Raw genomic sequence first — 17,770 nt, 5'->3', positions numbered from 1 at the left:
TTCACATATATCACTGTGGTATAATGCTTTCAGTTCTTGTGGGAATATGCCTAGAAGAATAGCTGGGTCAAATGGGACTTCCAATCTCAGCTTTCTGAGAAATCTCCAGACTGAACTCCACAATGGTTGCACCAGTCTACACACCGAACAACAGTGCAGAAGAGTTCCTTTTTCCCCACAGCCTCTCCAGCATTTCTTGTTGGTCGTTTTCTTGATCCTCGCCATTCTTTCTGGAGTGAGATGAAATCTCAGTGTGGTTTTAATTTGCATTTCTCTAATGACTAATGATGATGAGAATGTTTTTTCATGTATTTACTTGCCATTTGTATTTCTTCATCTGAGAACTTTGTATTCATTTCAGATGTCCATTTTTGGATTGGATCCTTGAATTTCAGAGGTCTGATTTTTTAAATTCTTTATATGTTTTAGACAGAAGTCCTTTGTCTGACGGACAGTTCACTAAGGTTGTTTCCCAGTTTGTGTGTTTTCTTTTCACTGTGCCTGAGATTTCTTTTGACATGCAGAAACTTTTTAATAAGATGTGACCCAGCTATTGATTCTGGGATGTAGTTCCTGTGTGGTTTGATTCCTGCTCATGAATTCTCTACCTACCCCTATATCTTCAAGATTTTTACCAACTTTGTCTTCCAACAGATTTAGTGTTTGAATTTTAATATTCAGATATTTGATCCACTTAGATTTCAGTTTAGTGTATTGGAAAGGCATGGGTCTAGTTTTAGTTTTCTGCATATGGAGAGCCAGCTTTTCCAGCACCATTTATTGAAGAGACTGTTGTTCTTCCAGTGAACATGTTTGGCCACTTTATCAAAGAAAAGTGGTTGAGTGTGTCTGTAGTTGTGGTTGTATCTTCTAATCTATTCTATTGATCTTCAGATCTGTTTTTGTCCCAGTACCATGTTGATTTTTTTTTTTTTTTTGGTCCTGAGGATCAAACTCACGACCATGTGCCTGCAAGGCAGGCACTTATGCCACTGAGCTAAATGCCTTGCCCACCATGTTGACTTTATTACAGTAGCTTAGTAGCATAACTTCACACCAGGGATTGTAGTGCCTCCTGCCTTGCCTTTCCCGCTCAGAATTGCCTTTGCTATTCAAGGTCTCTTCTTGTTCCAGATGAATTTTAGGAGAGATTTCTCTAGATCTATCAGGTATGTTGATGATATTTTCCTTTGAATTGCATTGAATCTGTATAACATTTTTCAAAGAGTGTCCATTTTAACAATATTTGTTCTTCCTATCCATGAGCAAGGGATGTCTGTACATTTTCTGAGATCATCTTCAGTGTCATTATTCAGGGTATTATAATTTTCCTTATATAGATATTTAATTCTTTCATGAGATTAATTCCTAAGTATTTCATTTTTGTGGTGCTAGTGTGCAGCATGTGGCTTCTCTTATTTCTCACTCCATGATTTTTTTGTTAGTGTATAGAAATGCTATTGATTTCCGAGTACTGATTTTGTATTAGCTACATTCCTCAATTTATTTATGATACCTAGGAGACTTTCAATGCGGTCTTGGGGATCTTCTATGTAGAGTATCATTTCATCTGCAAGTAACAATAATTTAAATTCCTCTTTTCCTCTCTTTCCCCTTTTGCTTTCTCTCTCTTCTCTAATTGATCTGGCTAGTATTTGCAAGGGTATATTGAATAGAAGTGGTGATAAGGGACACCTTTGTCTTGTGCCTGATTTTAAGGTAAAGGCTTCAGTTTTTGGCCATTTAATTTGATGCTGGTTTTTGGTTTGTAATAGATGGCCTTTATTATATTGAGGCAAAGACAACCTATTCCAATTTTCTGTAAGTTTTTTTTATCATGAATGAGTGTTGGACCTTATCAAAAGCTTTTTCTGTATCTACGGAGATGCTTACATGATTCTTACTTTTGGCTTTATTGATACGGTGAATTACATTATTGATTTACATATGTTGAACCATCCCTGCATGCCTGGGATGAATCCCACTTCGTCGTGGTGTATAATCTTCTTGATGACTTCCTGCATCCTGTTTGCAAATATTTTATTGAGGATTTCTGCATATGTTTTGTTTAGGGAGATTGGCCTGTAATTCTCTTTTTTAGCTGAATCTTACACAGGTTTTGATACTAGAGTAATATTTTTTTTCAGGAATGACTTAGGAAGAATTGCTTCCCTTTTGAATTCATTGAAGAATATGAACTGTGCTGTCAACTCTGGAGAATGGGTGGCCTTGGGTGAGTATCCCCACACCATCTCAAGCCCCAGGAGGGAGTTTAAGGACCTTGCTCCCACCAGCAAGGGAACTTTATGGATTCTGCTACAATAAACTAGCTCAGCAGGGCTTGGGCCTGCCTGTACCAACATTTAGATTTTCTACCATCTTTGGCCACCTCTGGGGATTTGGGCCTGCCTGCCTGTGCCCTCAATTCTGGAGACTGGGCAGCCTGGGATGAGGGTCTCTATACCATCCCAAGCCCTGGGGGAGTTTAAGATCATTGCTTCTGCCAGCCAGGAAACTTTGTGGCTTCCAGCTGCACTGGACCAGCTCAGCAGGGCTGGAGCCTGCTTGCCCCACCCTTATTGACCTATTCTCAATCCAGGGAAAAGGGCAGTCTGGGTACCAGAAGCTGCGAGCATAGAAGAGGATTTCCAACAAGCCAGGAGGAAGACTTGGAATAACACTTGAAACACGGAAATACAGAAAAATGACCAAATGAAAGACCAAATTATAATCTCAAGCCTCCAGCCCATCTGAATTAACCTTAGGAGCTACATACATAGAAGAAAACATATACCATAGACCTGAAATAAAATCAACTGAATTAAGAAGCAACTATGGGAAGCTTCAAAGGAATTCAAAATAGAAATAATCTCCCAGGTAAAAGAAGAAATGATAAAAGAAAAGAAAGAGATGGTGAACATATCTAAAGAAGACACAGTTAAAAAATTGGAGGAACTAAATAAAGAGATAGAATCCCTGGATAAACAATATAAGAAACAAACAGAATACATGAAACAGATGCAAAGTAATACACAGGACATCAAAAATTCCTTTGAAAGTTGTAAAAACTTCCTCAATAAAAGTGAAGGTACAATTTCAGACCTCAAAGACAAGATTGCAGCTAGTGAATAGGAAAGGAAAGATCTTTTAAAAATAACAAGGAATCAGAAAGAACAATTCAACAGCTGCAAGTTGATGCAAAGAAAAACAATATCAGATTGATAGGGATAAAAGAAAAGGAAGGAGACAACATAAAGGATGTCAGGAGGATATTTAGAGAACAAATAGCTGAAAAATTCCCTGATATGAGAATGGAAACCGACATCAGGATCAGTGAAGCATATAAAACTCCAAATAGCCATAACCAATATAAAACTACACCCAAACATATAATAATCAACATTCCAGAAATCCAACATAAGAACAGAATATTAAAAGCTGTCAGAGAGAAAAGACAGATCAGCTATAAAGGAAAACCTATCAGAATCACAGCAGACTTCTACCACAAACAATAAAGACAAGAGGAGCATGAAGTGAAATATTATAGAACCTAAAGGAAAATGATTCCCAACCTAGACTGATGTACCCTGAAAAACTGTCCTTCAAAATTGATGGAGAGATAAGATACTTCCATGACAAAGAACAGTTGAAGAACTTCATGATCACCAAGCTAACCCTGCAAAGAGTATGGAAAGACAGTTTAGATATACTTAGGAAAAACCGCTAAGCAAAGCAGACAATTAAACATATCAGAAAGATAAAAATGAAACAGCCAAAAGATAACATGTCAACCAAAAATCGATATGTAACAGTTATAACCATTAAAGTAAATGGTCTCAATGCACCAATTAAAAGAAATAGACTGCCAGAATGGATCAAGAAGCAATATCCAACCATATGCTGCTTACAAGAAACCAATTTAGCCCAAAATGATACTCACAGACTGAAAGTCAAAGGATGTAAAATATTTCATGTGATTGGAACCCCCCAAAAAGTTGGGGCAGCTATTCTGTTTGCAATCAATGTGAACTTCAAACCAAGAATGATCAGAAGAGATAAAGAAAGCCATTACATACTCATGAGAGGAAAACTTCAAGAGAAAGAGATAACAGCCTCAAATATATATGCACCAAATTCGGGAGCACTAAGTTTTCTAAAGCAAGTATTAATAGAAATGAAAACCAATTAGCAATAACACAATTATAATAGGAGAACTTAACCCACTGTCGACACCAAGGGACAAACCAACCAGAAAGAAAATCAGCAAAGAAAAAACAGAACTGAATCACACATGTGAACCACTGGACTTGATAGACATATACAGAGTGTTCCATCCAACAAATCAGAAATCACATTCTTTTCAGTAGTAGATGGGATATTATCTAAAACAGACCATATTCTAGCCCACAGAACATATTTAAACAAATGCAAAAGAGTTGAAATTATCCCATGCATATTATCAGATCATAGCACTAGGAATCTAGAAATTAATGATAAAAGGTACCTCAAAAATCCCACAAACACATGTAAACTGAATGACACACTTTAGTAATCAGTGGTCACAGAGGAAATTAAAGAAGAAATTAAACAGTACCACAGGCAAACGAAAGTACAAATAATAGTTTCTGAAATCTGTAGGGTGCAATGAAAGCTGTCCTCACAGGAAAATTTATTGCACTGCGTTCCCACATCAGGAAAACAGAAAGAATACAAAAAATAACCTGGTGTTACACCTCAAACATCTAGAAAAAAAGAGTAAGGGGCTGAGGATTTAGCACAGCAGCATAAGTGCCTGCCTTGCAAGCAGGCAGTCATGAGTTAGATCCCTGGTACCGATAAAAAAGAAAAAGACAAAAAAATAAAAAATAAAAAGAAGAAGAAGAAGAAGAAGAAGAAGAAGAAGAAGAAGAAGAAGAAGAAGAAGAAGAAGAGTAAGTCCAGCCCAAAGCCAAAAGGGAGGAAATTATAGAAATCAGAGGAGAAATTAATGCAATAGAGACTAAGAAAACAATCCAGTGAATCAATGAATGAAGAAGTTGATTCTTTGAAAGAATAAGTAAAACTGATAATCCCCTAGCCAACCTTACTAACTAAAGAAAAGAAAAAGCTCAAATTCATGCAATAAGAAATGAAAAAGGTGACATCTCTACAGACTCTATAGAAATACAGAAGATCATCAACACCTATTTTGAAAACCTCTATTCTCATAGGTTTGATAATACAGAAAAGATAAACAGATTCCTAGAAACATATGAAGTACCAAGGCTAGGTCAAAAAGACATAAAACTGCTGAATAACCCAATTGCTATTAATAAAATTGAAAATGTAATTAAGTCCTTACCTACAAAGAAGAGCCCAGGCCCAGACAGATTCACTGCAGAATTCCACAAGAAATATAAGGAAGACAATGTAGACACTCCTCAAACATTTCAATGAAATTGAAAAGGAAGCAATCTTTCCTAAGTAATTCCAGGAAGCAAATATTACTCTAGTACCAAAACCAGAGAAGGACCCAACTAAAAACGAGAACTACAGACCAATCTCCCGAATGAACACAGATGCAGAAATCCTCAATAAAATATTGGCAAATAGGATGCAGCAAATCATCAAGATTATACACCATTATCCAGTGGTATTCATCCCAGGCATGCCGGGATGGTTCAACATATGTAAATCATTAAATGTAATCCAGCATATCAATAAAGCCAAAAGAATCACATGATCATTTCTATAGATAGAGAAAAAGCCTTTGACAAGGTCCAACATTCATTCATGATAAGAACTTTACAAAAAATTGCAATAGATGGTTTTTACCTCAGTATAATAAAGGCCATCTATGACAAACCAACAGCCAGTATCGTACAAAATGGCCTTTACTTTAAAATCAGGCACAAGACAAGGATGTCCTTTATCACCACTCCTATTTAATATAGTACTGGAAATACTAGCCAGAGCAATTAGACAAGAGAGAGAAATAAAAGGATAAAGATAGGAAAAGAAGTATTTCAATTGTCATTATTTCCAGATGACATACTATACATAGAAGACCCCCAAAACTCCATTGAAAGACTCCTAGATATAATAAATAAATTCAACAATGTAGCTGGATACAAAATCAATACTCAAAAATCAGTAGCATTTCTATATACTAACAACAAATCACAGAGAGGGAAATAAGAGAAGCTGCATCCTTCAAACTAGCAACCAAAAAAAAAAGAAATATTTAAAAATTATTCTTATGAAAGAAGTGAAAGACCTTTATAGGGAAAATTATAATACACTGAAAAAAGAAATTGAACAGGGTCTCAGAAAATGAAAAGACATCCTTTGCTCATGGATAGGGAGAATAAATATTGTGAAAATGGCCATTCTACCAAAAATGTTATACAGATTCAGTGCAATCTCAATAAATATACCTTTGAAATACCTCATAGATCTAGAGAAATCAATTCTGAAATTCATCTGGAACTAGAAGAGCCCTAGAATATCAAATACAGTTCTAAGCAGCAATGGAAAGGCATGAGACATCACAATCCCTGACTTGAACAAGATAGTGCAATAAAAACAGAGCTGAAAATCAGTGCAATAGATTAGAAGATATAACCACAAACACAAACACATTCAACCACCTTATCTTTGATAAACAGGCCAAATATGTTCACTGGAAGAATGACTGTCTCTTTAATAAATGGTGTTGGAAAAACTGGCTCTCCATATGCCAAAAGTGGAGTAGATCTATGCTTATAATTCATGTACTAAATTAAAAACTAAATGGATCAAGTACTTGAATATTGAAATAGAATGGAAGACTAGTTGGGTAAAAACCTTGAAGACACAAAGGGTAGACAGAGATTTCAGAAACAGGAATCAAACCACACAGGAAATAGTTCCCAGAATCAACAACTGGGATTATGTCTTGTTGAGAATTTTCTGCACATCAAAAGAAATCTCTAGCATAGTGAAAAGAAAACCTATAAACTGGGAAACAATCTTAGTGAACTGTCCGTCAGACAAGGGACTTCCGTCTAAAACATATAAAGAATTTTAAAAAAATGAGGCCCCCAAAATTCAAGGATCCAATCCAAAAATGGGCATGAATACATAATTGATGAGATGAATACATAATGCTCAGTTGAAGAAATACAAATGGCAAATAAATACATGAAAAATACATCATCATTACTCATTAGAGAAATGCAAATTAAAAGCACACTGAGATTCCATCTCACTCCAGAAACAATGGCCAGGATCAAGAAAACCACCAACAAGAAATGCTGGAGAAGCTGTGGGGAAAAAGGAATCTCCTGCACTGTTGTTGGAAGTGTAGACTGGTGTAACCTTTGTGGAGGTCAGTCTGGAGATTTCTCAGAAAGCTGGGATTGGAAGTCCCATTTATTCCAGGTATTCCACTTCTAGGCATATTCCCAGAAATGAAAGCATCATTCCACAGTGATATATCTGCACCTATCTTTATAGCAGCACAATTTTAATAGCCAGATCTTGTAAACAACATAAGTGCCTATCAACTGAGGAATGGATAAAAATTTGTAGTATATTTATACAATGGAGTACTACTCAGCTATGAAGAATGATCACATTGAGATATTTATAAATACATGGACACAGCTTAAGACCATACTAGTAAGTGAAATAAATCAAACTCACATGAATAAATACCAAATGCTTTCCCTAGTGTAAGAAATGATATGAATACATAAAAGTATGTGGTAATCATTATTCGCCATTATATTGCTTTGAAGCCTTATAATGCTTTCATTCATTAATTGGAATGGTTTTATTTTGTGTTGATTTTATTGTCTGTGATAGTATGAGCAGCTATTTTGAAGAAAACAAGATGTTATGATAGCTAGTGGTGATTTAATATCATTATTTTGAAGTTCCACCAAGCTTTTGTTCTTCTGTCTCCATCAGTTTTATCATGTTTTTTTATCTTACTGTATTTTATTATATGTTTTAATATAAACCATTTTTTATTATAGACAAGAAGATAATACAGAATCCATTGTTCATTTTCTGGTAGTTGATTCTGAATAAACTGTAAAACTTTCATTCTCTTGAATGGTTTTTTAACTGTCTTTTTATGTTTGATACTATGGTATGTGAAGGTATACTCAAATATTTCAAGGAAAGAGACACTATGGTAGCTACTGTTATGTTCAATTATCTTGTGGTGAAACACTATGTTTGCTTAAATTGTTCTGTTCTGACCTGTGCTGTTATTCCTCTTTTATCTTAGTCTTTTAAAAAAAATAAAATTAAAAAAATTGAAAAGAAAGAATTTGTGGAGTGTCGGCATTAAGTCTTCTTTGTATTTCTTGTGGAATTCCACAGTGAATCTGTCTGGGCCTGGGCTCTGCTTTGTAGTTAAAGGCTTAATTATATTTTCAATTTCATTAATAGAAATTGAGGGCTCTTTTGGCCTGTGGTCCCCGAGGCACATCTGAACACCCTGTAAGGAAACTGATTTGTAGGACTAAAAGGACTGCTTTCGGTGGATCTGGGGCGCCTGCATCGGCCTCTCCGTGTGTCTGGAGGACTGTAGATATCTCTGCAAGCAGGGAGGGATCGCAGGTTCCTGAGGCACTGCGGCCTGTGGTGAGTGCTCAGCCCACTCTGCCCAAAAATCTCAGACTGTTTCGGACCCTCCAGGCTTCCAAGTGCAGTGAAGTGGAGAAGTGGGTTTGAGGCCTCTACATCCGCCTCCCCATCCCGGCTGCACTTGGAGAACTGCTGAGCTTCCGACGGGTGGGTGGGCCCACACTATCCCCGAAGCCCAGCCTGTTTCGCTGCCATGCTTAGCAATCCCTGTGCAGAGGAGGGGATGGGCGGATCTGAGGCGCCTGCATCCGCCTCTCCCTGTGTCTGGAGGTCCTTGGATATCTCTGCAAGCAGTGAGGGATCACAGGTTCCTGAGGCACCACGGCCTGTGGTGAGTACCCTAACACGACTGTGATTGGAAAGCTGTGGAGCTTACAAGGGGCAGGTGGGCGCACAGTGTCCCTGAGGCCCAGCTTGTCTGGAACTACGGAGTTCTGAGCAGGCAGAGGGCCATTAGTTCTGCAGGCCCAGTGGCTTTGCGTAATGGGGTGCCAGAGTCGCAGTAGCTGCAAACATAGAAGGGGATTTTCAACAGATCCTGAGGTGGCTTTCAAATAACACGTGAAACACAGAAATATAGGAAAATGACAAAACCAAAGACCAAATTACAACTTCAAGCCTCCAGCCCATCTCAAGAAACCCTAGGAGTAATGTATATAGAAGAAAATATATGCCATCCAGCTCAAATATCGGACACAATAGCTACTGAAATAGACAAGCAAATCCAGGAAGCTTTAAAGAAATTCAAACTCAAAATAATCTCCCAGGTAAAAGAAGAAATGATAAAAGAAATGAAAGAGATTCTGAATATATCTAAAGAAAACACAGATAAAAAATTGGGGGAACTAAACAAAAAGATAGAATTCCTAGACAAGCAATATAAGAAACAAACAGAATACACAATGCAGATGCACAGAGATATACAGGAAATAAAAAAAACTCCACTGAAAGTTGTAAAAACCACCTTAATGAAAGTGAAGATAGAATTTCAGACCTTGAAGACAGGATTGCAGCTAGTGAACAGGAAAGGAAAGATCTTTTAAAAATAACAATGAACCAGGAAACAACAATTCAACAACTGCAAGATGATGCAAAGAAGATTAACATAAGAATGATAGGGATTAATGAAAAAGAAGGAGACAACATAAAGGATGTCAAGAGGATATTTAGAGAAGTAATAGCTGAAAATTTCCCAAGCATGAGATCAGAAACTGACATCAGAATCAGTGAAGCATATAGAACTCCAAATAGTCATAACCAAAATAAAACTACACCCAGACATATAATGACCACCATCCCAGAAATCCAACACAAGAATAGACTATTAAAAGCTGTCAGAGAAAAAAGACATATCACTTATAAAGGAAAACCTATCAGAATCACAGCAGACTTCTCAGCACAAACAATGAAGTCAAGAAGAGCATGGAGTGAAGTATTCCAGATTCTAAAGCAAAATGATTTCCAAACTAGAATGATATATCCTGCAAAACTATCATTCAAAATTGATGGTGAAATACGATACTTCCATGAAAAGAACAGCTGAAGAACTTCATGAACACCAAACCAACCCTGCAAAAAATACTGAGAGACAGTTTAGATACACAAAGAAAAAAACCACTAAGCAAAGCAAATAATTAAACAGAACAGAAAGATACAGATGCAACAGCAGAGAGATAACATTCCTACAATAAACTAGCATTTAACAGTAATAACCATTAATGTAAATGGTCTCAATGCACCAATCGAAAGAAACAGACTAGCAGAATGGATCGAGAAACAAAATCCAACCATATGCTGTTTACAGGAAACCCATCTAATCCAGAAAGATACTCACAGACTGAAAGGCAAAGGATGGGAAACAATTCTTCATGAAGCAGGAATCCAAAAAAAAAAAAAAAAAAGACAGGAGTAGCCATTCTGTTTGCAGACAACGTGAACTTTAAACCAATAATGACCATAAAGGACAAAGAAGGTCACTACATATTCCTAAGGGGAAAACTCCAACAGGAAGAGATAATTATCATAAATATATACGCACCAAACTCCAGAGCACTCACTTATATAAAATAATTATTAACAGAAATGAAAATTCAAATTATCAGTAACACAATTGTAACAGGAGACCTTAATATGCCAGTGACACCAAGGGACAGATCAACGAGACAGAAAATGAGCAAAGAAATAACAGAACTGAATCACACATGTGAACAAATGGGTTTGATAGACATATATAGAATGTTCCACCCAACAACATCAGAATACACATTCTTCTCAGCAGTACATGGATCATTCTCTAAAATAGACCATATATTAACTCACAGAACATATTCAAACAAATGCAAAAGAGTTGAAATCATCCCTTGCATGTTATCGGATCATAGCGCTCTGATATTAGAAATTAATGATAAAAGATACTGCAAAAATCCCGCAAACACATGGAAACTGAATAACACACTCTTGAGTAATCAGTGAGTCACAGAAGAAATTAAAGAAGAAATTAAACAATACCTAAAAGAAAATGAAAATGCAGATACAACTTACCGGAATCTGTGGGATGCAATGAAAGCCATCCTCAGAGGAAAATTTATTGCACTGAGTTCCCATATCAGGAAAACAGAACAAATACAAATAAATAACTTGATGCTACACCTCAAACAGCTAGAAAAAGAAGAGCAAGTCAAGCCCAAAGCCAAAAGAAGAGAGGAAATTATAAAAATCAGAGCAGAAATCAATGCAATAGAGACTAAGAAAACAATCCAAAGAATCAACGAATCAAAGAGTTGGTTCTTTGAAAGAATAAATAAAATCGATAAGCCGCTAGCCAACCTTATTTTAAAAAGGGAAGAAAAAGCTCAAATTCATGCAATAAGAAATGAAAAAGGTGAAATCACTACAGACCCAATAGAAATACAGAAGATCATCAACACCTATTTCGAAAACCTCTACTCTCAAAAGTTTGATAACACAGAAGAAATAGACAGATTCTTAGAAACATATGAAGTACCAAAGCTAGATAAAGAGGATGTAAACTGTTGAATAACCCAATCTCTGTTAATGAAATTGAAAATGTCATTAAGTCCTTACCCACCAAGAAGAGCCCAGGCCCAGATGGATTCACTGCAGAATTCTACAAGTAATACAAAGAAGACCTAATGCTGACACTCCTCAAACTATTCAATGAATTTGAAAGGGAAGCAATCATTCCTAAGTCATTCATGGAAGCAAATATTACTCTAGTACCAAAACCACAGAAAGACACAACTAAAAAACAGAACTATAGACCAATATCCCCAATGAACACAGATGCAAAAATCCTCAATAAAATATTGGCAAATAGGATGCAGCAAATCATCAAGAAGATTATACACCATGACCAAGTGGGATTCATCCCAGGAATGCAAGGATGGTTCAACATATGCAAATCAATAACTGTAATCCACCATATCAATAAAGCCAAAAATAAGAATCACATGATCATTTCTATAGATGCAGAAAAAGCCTTCGATAAGGTCCAACATTTATTCATGATAAGAACTTTACAGAAAATTGGAATAGATGGTCTTTACCTCAATATAATAAAGGCCATTTATGACAAACCAACAGCCAGCATCATACTAAATGGCCAAAAATTGAATGCCTTTACTTTAAATTCAAGCACAAGACAAGGATGTCCTTTATCACCACTCCTATTTAATATAGTACTGCAAGTACTATCCAGAGCAATTAGACAAGAAAGAGAAATAAAAGGGGTAAAGATAGGAAAAGAAAAACTTAAATTGTCATTGTTTGCAGATGACATGATACTCTACATAGAAGACACCCTAAACTCCATTGATAGACTCTTAGATACAATAAATAAATTCAGTAATGTGGCTGGATACAAAATCAATACTCAGAAGTCAATAGCATTCCTATACACGAACAACAAAATCACAGAGAGGGAAATAAGAGAAACTGGACTACTCACATTAGCAAGCAAAAAAAATGAAATATATAGGAATTACTCTTACGAAAGAAGTGAGAGACTTATACAGTGAAAATTATAATACACTGAAAAAGGAAATTGAGGATGATCTCAGAAAATGGAAAGACATCCCTTGCTCATGGATAGGAAGAAAAAACATTGTGAAGATGGCTATTCTCCCAAAACTCTTATACAGATTCAATGCAATCCCAATAGAAATACCATCAACATTCCTTATAGATCTAGAGAAATCACTCCTAAATTTCATCTGGAACCAGAAGAGACCTAGAATCGCAAAGGCAATTCTAAGCATCGAAGACAAAGCAGGAGGCATCACAATCCCTGACTTGAAGTTATACTACAAAGCAACAGTAGTAAAATCAACATGGTATTGGAATCAAAACAGAGCTGAAGATCAGTGGAATAGATTAGAAGACACGACCACAACTACAAACACATTCAATCACCTTATCTTTGATAAATGCACCAAGCAGGCTCACTGAAAGAATGACAGTCTCTTTAATAAATGGTGTTGGAAAAACTGGCTCTCCATTTGCCGAAAACTAAAGCTAGACCCATGTCTATCACCATGTACTAAATTAAAATCTAAATGGGTCAAAGATTTGAATATTAAAACAGAAACACTAAATCTATTGGAAGACAAATTGGGTAGAAACCTTGGAGACATAGGAGTAGGTAGAGAATTCATGAACAGGACTCAAACCGCACGGGAAATACTTCCCAGAATCAATAACTGGGACCACTTCTTATTAAAAAGTTTCTGCATGTCAAAAGAAATCTCCAGCATAGTGAAAAGAAAACCCACCAACTGGGAAAAGATTTTAGTGAACTCTCTCTCAGACAAGGGACTCTTGTCTAAAACATATAAAGAATTAAAAAAAAACTCAGACCACCAAAATTCAAAGATCCAATCCAAAAATGGGCATCTGAGATGAATACGCACTTCTCAGATGAAGAAATGCAAATGGCAAATAAATACATGAAAAAATGTTCATCATCATTGGTCATTAGAGAAATGCAAATTAAACCACACTGAGATACCATCTCACTCCTGAAAGAATGGCCAGGATCAAGAAAACCAACAACAACAAATGCTGGAGAGGCTGTGGGGTAAAAGGAACTCTCCTGCACTGTTGGTGGGAGTGTAGATTGGTACAGCCTTTGTGGAGGTCTGTTTGGAGATTTCTCAAAAAGTTGGGATTGGAAATCCCATTTATTCCAGCTATTCCACTTCTAGGCATATTCCCAAAAGAACTGAAAGCATCATACCACAGTGATATATGTGCACCTATGTTTATAGCAGCACAATTTGTAATCACCAGATCTTGGAAACAACCCAAGTGTCCATCAACTGATGAATGGATAAAAATGTGTGGTATTTCTATACAATGGAGTATTATTCAGCTATAAAGTAGTTTCACATTGAGATATTTATCAATAAATGGGCGCAGCTTGAGACCATACTCATAAGTGAAATAAATCAATCCCGCATGTGTGAATACCGAATAGTTTCCCTAATGTAAGTAACGATTCAAATATATAAAAATATGTGGTAATCATGATTCCCCATTATGTGGCTTTGAAGCCTTATAAAGTTTTCACTTATTAATTGGAAAGGCTTTATTCTGGGCTTCTTGATATGGAAATATTTGAAGCTATAGTATATGAAGTTTTATTCAAATATTTCAAGGAAAAAGACCGACACTATGGTAACTTCTATTAAGTCGGGTTATTTGGTGGTGAAGCACTAGGTTGCTGAAACAGTCATGCTTTGACCTGTATTGTTATATTGTTATGTCCTGTTTTATCTCAATCTCTCCCTTATTCTTTAAAAAAATTATTTAGTTATTTCTTATGTTTTTTTAATTAAGGGGAAAAATTTTAAAAATTAGCAGGATATATAATAGAAACTCTTTTTGATTTCCTATTAACTTGTTTTGAAGTCCTGTAATACTCCCATGATCTTGTTTTGACTGATTAGACTCTGTTCCATTGTTTATGATAGTATCAATTTTGAGGGTATAGGCAACTACTTTGAAGGCAATAAGATTCACTAAGATGCCCATTCTGGTTTGACTATTGTCTCCTTTGGAAATCCTGTAATGTTTACAATGCCTAAGTTTTATTGGCCTTGTTCTCTACTGTTTTGTTCAACTTTATAATATCTAATGAGATAGACAAATCTTTTTAAGGAAACAAGAGACATCGTTGATAACCATTGTTGATAACCTACTACTCTGTTTTACATCATGTGCTATGTCTATCCTTGGTTTTGACTGACAGCGTTGTTTTGCCATATTTGACTTTATTCTCTCCCCCCAAAAGTAATAAGAACTAAGGAGTAATAAAATCCAAAATGTGTAAATTTTGTTGTAAAAAAGAGAGGGGAAAAATGAGCTCTAACGGATATAACAGCAAGTGTGTTTAGGGGTGTTAAATAGCTGACTATATTAATGTTTTTTATCATTGAACACAGCTGTTTGCAGTCTCTCTTTTTGAATGTCCACTTTGTATTCTTTGATGCTGTGATTTGAGCAACTATTTCTAAGATGATAATATGTAATCTATTAACAGGTGATTTCTTACTGTTTTTTTTTTTTTTTTTTGTAGTTCTGTATTACGTGTACCCTTACACCGCTTTGTTTTGTTTTGTTTTGTTTTCTCTTTTTCCTTTTAAATAAAATTTAAAATAAAAAGAAATTGGGTTATTCAGCAGTTTTACATCTTAAAACAACACTGAGAATGTTGCACTGAATATCATGCACTCATACTTAGATCTTTTTAGAAGTGGCTGAATCTAGGTTTTGTGAATATTCGGTGTGTGATAATTGGATGAGTCCACTGGTTCATATAGCATTTTCGAGTGTGGGTATTGGGAAGACCCCTGTGTGCGGGGGGCAGCACCAATTAATAGGCTTGTAGTCTGGATGGACTATAAAGGAAAAGACAGAGAATGAGCTTTCGGTTTCCTGCCTGTCTTGCTAGGACAATGTTTTCTCTGTCACAGTAAGCTGCCTTGGAGCCAGTCAGATGTGTATTGAAACCTCTCTAAACTATGAGCTAAAATAAATCTTTTCTCTTTAAATTGAGGTTGCCAAATACTTTTTTGCAGAAATGAGTATGTAACGAAGACATATAGATTTTAACAAATATATCTATATTTATTAAACATAATGTTTTAAGGATTTCAACACTTTTCTAGTACTATTCATACAGTAAATTCTCAGGGCAACCAAATTTAAATACTGTATATGTAAATATTATATGTAATGAGTATGCACTCATAGCTTTTTGTTATGTGTGTATATTTGATTGAAACAAATTTTTCAGTAGACTTGAAGTCATTCTGACAGCAGAATGAAATACTCTCTTGGTATATACAAAATAAGTATACAAACTATTGTTAACTACAAAAGATAACCAGGAATTGACTTTTAAGAAAGATTCGAGGTATCTTCACAGTGATGATGAAATTAACGCTATATTTATGAATATGAGGTATATTTCAAATCTTAAGAGCTCGAATGAATGTTAAAAATTAATTTATAATTTTTCACACATAGTGAGGTAACTATAGCATATGAAAGTTCATACAGTATCTAAATTGTTTGTTCTATGAAAATTATGAAAATTCATTATGACATAATAGTAGTTTTGCTTGCATGACAATTCCTTAAAATATTAAAATCTCATGTAGCATTGATGTTATACATTAAAAACTGGTTGTCAAATTTACTCCAACAGAATTAAATCACCATGGTACTTAGCATAGATGTTCCACATAAGAAAAGTTTCCAGGATAAATAGAGACATAGAGAAGGAGAAGAGAGGTTTTGAGGCACTGTGGATTCTCTTATATCTTTCTTCTTGAACAATTGGTTCTCCTGGAGAAGTTTTGGTCCTTACAATGAACATTGCTTCCTGGCTCTGGAGGGGAAGACCAGTGCCACTTAATTCCTAGGATGAACTCATCACGCTCACTTCCTGGCATGTGCTGGACTACGCTTATCATTGGAGGACATACAGGTATCCAGGTTGCTGAGGATGATTGTGTTGCTTTTTAGGGTAACCTTACTCTTTGCTTTAAGCATGACTTCTGATTTCCAGTGTAGCACACTCAACCTATGAACACAGCTTCTTTCTTCTGCTGGCATAGACTTTCTAGCTTCCGCTGCTGATCTTTGGGCCTTCCCAGGACAGATCCATATAAGAGACTGGAGTGAGTCCTTCTTATGGACTCACGACCTCCAGATGGACTTGTGAGAGGCATTGTCATGAGCTCTGGGTCTTCATCTAGACTCATGTAGGACATTGTTTTGGGGATTCAGGCCCTTGGTTGAATATTCTATTGCTTTGTTGTTTTGGACATATTTACTGCACTTTCTTGTGTTCAAATCTAGATGACCATCATAAAATAACATTATAAATTCTGTGCCCTGATTCCAATTGTTTTCCTAACAAACCCTGACTACAATAATTGAGCTTAGTATTATGATTATATGCTGGAAAATATCAGTATCAGAAGAAATACATCAGTCTTTGGATTGAAATGGAAATTTTTAAGATCTGGTTAGAAGGTCCTACCAACCAGGAAGAAAATATTTTATTCAATGCTAAAGCAGATATTTTTACTTTCTTTGAAATAAAAGTTAAAATATTTATTATTACATTTGCAGTTCTCTAAGTTAAAAATGTACTTTTTCTCTCTCAATGAGCGGTATACTTTATACTATTATTAGAAGTACAATTTTGATAGTATTCATAGTGTCATATCTATTGTGCATTTATTCTCATCTCTTTCACAAAATATGCTAAAAGGCCAATAGGTTGTCTTTGTATGCTAGATATTTAATAGCTCCCACACAAGGTGTACATATTTGTGCACTAAAAAATCACTTTCTTTGTAAATGTCTTTAGAATTTATTCATGAAAATTTAACTACAGAAATGGTTTTGTGAAAAAGCAAGTCTAGATGATCCATATTAAAATAATACTAAGGAATACCTCAGTCTGAAGTGTTATAGAAAACAAGTTCCTTGGTCACTAACATCAGTTTTTTCTTCTTCATATAGTGTATTAGGCAGCTTTACCATTGCTGAAACGTAATATCCAAAACCCAAAATTTAAAGGAGGTGAAGTTAAATAGAGCTCATATTTTCAAGGGGT

Source organism: Cavia porcellus, unplaced genomic scaffold (assembly GCF_034190915.1).
Source record: "Cavia porcellus strain 051 isolate PalLab524CR breed Dunkin Hartley unplaced genomic scaffold, mCavPor4.1 scaffold_3, whole genome shotgun sequence".
Lineage (NCBI taxonomy): Eukaryota > Metazoa > Chordata > Mammalia > Rodentia > Caviidae > Cavia > Cavia porcellus.
The sequence above is the reverse complement of the archived record's forward strand: the minus strand, read 5'-3'. Positions refer to the sequence as shown.